The sequence below is a fragment of the Myotis davidii genome, unplaced genomic scaffold (genome assembly GCF_000327345.1).
Source record: "Myotis davidii unplaced genomic scaffold, ASM32734v1 scaffold512, whole genome shotgun sequence".
Classification (NCBI taxonomy): domain Eukaryota; kingdom Metazoa; phylum Chordata; class Mammalia; order Chiroptera; family Vespertilionidae; genus Myotis; species Myotis davidii.
Window position 1 is genome coordinate 1,464,445 of NW_006284323.1, and position 3,928 is coordinate 1,468,372.

General features: G+C 53.7%; 1 protein-coding gene across 1 annotated transcript in view; it reads right to left on the reverse strand.

Annotated features, from left to right (window-relative positions):
- The window catches only part of RIPK4 (receptor interacting serine/threonine kinase 4), a gene marked incomplete at its 5' end in the record, with an annotated part of 30,945 nt that overhangs the window by 26,463 nt on the left and 554 nt on the right, over nt 1-3,928 (reverse strand). The gene's annotated exons all lie outside the window — the stretch shown is intronic.

A 3,928-nucleotide genomic window follows, 5' to 3' on the forward strand; every position in this document is an offset into this window, starting at 1 on the left:
GAAAGGGCCCCCCCAGGGTCCCCCTGGTCCTGGATGGAAAATCTCTGGGTATTCACAGGACCCGGTTGAGCTTCAACTGGTTAAAGATCCTTTCAGAACAGCAATTACATTAATTCCATTTTTTTCTCTCATTTAGAGTTAAGCAAAGCGTATCCCACCACCATCACCAATCCCAAGAAGGGAATTGGGTGGAGAGAAATAGCAGTAATATCAGGTGGATCATTTCTAAGACACTGGCTGGAGAAGCCTCCGTGCTCAGGGATCCCCGAGACCAAAGGCCTCCTGCGGCTTTCCTCCCTTCCTGGAACCGTTTACTCTGGAAAAGGGGAAGGGGCGGCCCCGGGTCCTACACAGGCGGAGAAGCAGTAAAGGCTCTGGCAAGACGGGCCAGGAGGGGGAGGTGAAAAGTATTTCCCTAACAAAGTGCTCCTCCGGGGGGGAGATCTGGAACCAGGTTTGGGAAAAGGCAGCGGGAAAATGGTGTAATCCCTCGTTAGCGGATGCTCCCAGCACAGCTTTCTCGCCTCGCACCAACCCAATTACTTTCCCATGGAGCCTGCCAGGGTTCCCACACTGCTATTTTTAAAACTGACAAGAAACGGGCTTGTCGGATTGTCAGCCCTGTACTTACAGACCCGGGGGTTGCTCGGGCTCGTCCTGACGAGCCGGTGCCCAGGGAGCATTAGCTGCTGGGCCGGTGCCCAGCCAGGCGCTCACTTACTCAGGGCTTCCTCTTAGCCTCAGGGCTGGGCTGGAGGAAGGGGGCCCCTGGAGTCACCAGTTCTGGCCTAATGGTAACACCCCCATCCCCAGACTCCACCCAGTCCCCCCTAAAGACGGTCAGCCATAAGGAGCAGGAAACACGGATCAAGGATGCGCCACCTGCCACCTGCCCCCCCGCCCCACCCCCCAGGGGTGTCTGGGTCTGGGCAGCCCCCACCTTCCCGTAATGAAGTGCAGGCTCACAGGGCTGGGGCCGCCTGCTGCTCTGTGGAGCCCAGGGCGCTGCTGGGGACCAGGCCCTGCTGTGCTAAGGGGTGGCATGAAGGCTGCAGCCAGGAGACCCCCACCTGCCTGGAGGCACAGCAGCCAATGAAAACCGGCCTGGCCCACACCTGTACCTGTGGCAGGTCCTGATGGAACAAGTGGAGGGGAAAGGAAAGGCCCAGAGCTAGGAGAGGTCATCAAGAAGACCAGGGCTCCTGACTGACTCCAGTAAGGCCTCTACGTTCACTTTTAAGATTGGCTGGGCAGGAGCTGGAAACGACTTGTCTTGAAGTCACCCCAGACAAGCTGTAATGCCCCTTGTTTATTAAACCTGCCCTGCCCCATCTGCAGTGGTCTACCTTTTTCCTCCAGTCTCTCCCTGCCCTCCACGTACGGGGGCCAATTTTAGATTGTACGTGGGAAGCTCCTGAGGGGGCTGCAGCCCAGCACCCAGGCTCCCTTGGCAGGAGTGAGAGGTGCTGCCCTTCAAACAGGCGAGTAAAGACTTAGCCCAGGGGAATACAGGGCTGGGGCTGCACCCAGGAAAATCCTATTTCCTACCAGGGAAGAGCTTGCAAATAGCAGGGTGGGGATGGGAGGCAGCTCATCGAAAAGGCAATGAGGCCCAGCCGGTGTCGCTCAATAGCTGAGCGTGGACCTGTGAACCAGGAGGTCATGGTTCTATTCCGGTGAGAGCGCATGCCCCGGTTGGGGGTTCAATCCCCACATGCAGGTGGGGGACATGCAGCAGGTAGCCAATCAATGATTCTCTCTCATAATTGATGTGCTATCGCTCTCTCCTCCCTTCCTCTCTGAAATCAACAAAAATATATTTTTAAAATAAAGGCAATAAGGTCTGAGGACTGAAGGGTTGAGGGTTCAATTCCTGGTCAAGGGCATGTACCTCGATTGCAGGCTCAATCTTTGGCCCCGATCGGGGTACGAGTGGAAGGCCAACAATCCATGTGTCTCTCTTTACACATCGATGTTTCTCTCTGTCTCTCTCCCTTCCACTCTCTCTAAAAATTAAAGGGAAAATATCCTAAGGTGAGGATTAACAAAAAATAAACAAACAAACAAATAAATAAATAAGTATTTTTAAAGGGTAATGAGGACAACCTGCCAATCATAAGGAAACAATTTCAAGGTCTAGCTCAGGGGTGGGGAATGTCTGGCCTGTGGGCCATGTATCATTTGGTCTGGCCCTGCCAAGGCATTAGGGGTGAGATAATTAAATGTTTGACCAAATGTAGCAGGCTAATCAGGCTAATTTCTAAGTTGATAATTTTGTATGGCTCTAGAATGATGTTATAAATATCCACATGGCCCTTGGCAGGAGAAAGGTTCCCCACCCTTGGAGCTGCACTGCAGCACGAGAGACACAAATGCCGAGGAGAAGCTCAAGCTGAATCCAGGAAATTCAGCCAGAATTTTCTTGGCCAAGAGCAAAGGTTTGAGCATCTTCTCAATTGGAGAACTCAGCCTCTGCTGCAAAGTCAGAGCTGCAGGCTGCTCAGTGCAGCAGATGAACGTTTCCTGTCGGGCGATGCTTACCTGGACATGCCGCCACCTGCCTGGTTAGGGCAGGGCAGGAAAGGCTTCCAGTTAAAGGACAAAACACTTTTCAGCCAGGCTGTTCAAGAGCCTAGGTGACCCGCCTCAAGTGGAGAAACCCCACCTCCCGCAGGGCCACCCAAGGCACAAGGGCCAGTCGCTGGAAATAACAGATTCTAGGATGCCGGCTGACTCATCTGCCTGGGGACCCATCGGCTTGTTTACTTTCCTCTTCCAATACAAGAAGCCGGTGGTAAAACCTTCGCTGATGAATGAAACACTTCCACCAGAAGACGCCATCAGACAAATGCCCCCAAACCCGTACAAACACCCTGAGGGCGAAGAGAGGGTCCTGGCTCTCACATCTAACCATTGGCTGGTATTCAAAGTGGGGTTTGCATTTCATCAAAATAACCACAGCGCCCCTCCCGGCCTGAGCAGTTCCCAGGACTGCAGCCCAGTGAGGGGGAAAGAGCCTGCACAGCCTCACAAGCCTCTGACACCCCACCCCCAAGTTAGATATTTTTGTCACCCCTCTACTGAAGTTTCCAGAAAACACTGTGTTAGAGGTGTTCAGCAAAAGGCCACCAATCTACTGTATTATCTCCTAGGCCAGGACGAAAACACAAAGTCTTTCATCTTGCACTGGGCCCTGGGGAAGCACACACTACAGTCTTTCTATGTCCCTTAGTCCTGTGACACAGTCACCTGGAACCTCACCACCATCCTAAGGTGAAAAGTGGCCCCATCACCCAGTAAGCCGAGGATCAGAAGCCAGGCCTCTGAGCCGGCAAAGGCGAGGCGGGGGTTAAAAGGAGCTGCTTTTCTGTGTCTGCTGGGTCCCAGGCTTACTGTCTAAGGGGGATCGCCACACACAATACAAACACAACTCCCACAGAGAATGCAAACTTCACCGCAGCAAAAGGACCTACTGGGCGCACCGGCAACACAAGGTTAAGTCATTTATTTAAATGTACGCAGTGGAAACCTGCGTATAAATTATTAAAATGCAAACGCAAATGAAGAAGAAAAAAATAAAACAAACGAGCTGCTTCTCAAGACCCCCCTCCTCCCACCCCTACGCCCCAAATTCTGCAGACCACAACGGACACAGCAAATGTAACTGGGGCGGCCGCACCGCCAGGCCGAAGCGCCGACGCGCAAGTGCCCAGGCGCCCAGGCAGCCCGGCCCCGCGAACGGCCCAGCCAAGCCGGTGCTTCCGACCGAAACAATTACCGTCTTACACCAATTTGTGCTCCAACGTAAATTAGTACGTGAGTCAAACGGAGTCTAACTCACTCACAAAGCCCAGATCCCCACACGGCAATTTGCTAAGCCGGGCGCAGACCGCAGCGCCAGGGGTTCCGGGAGGGCCGGACGCGCCGC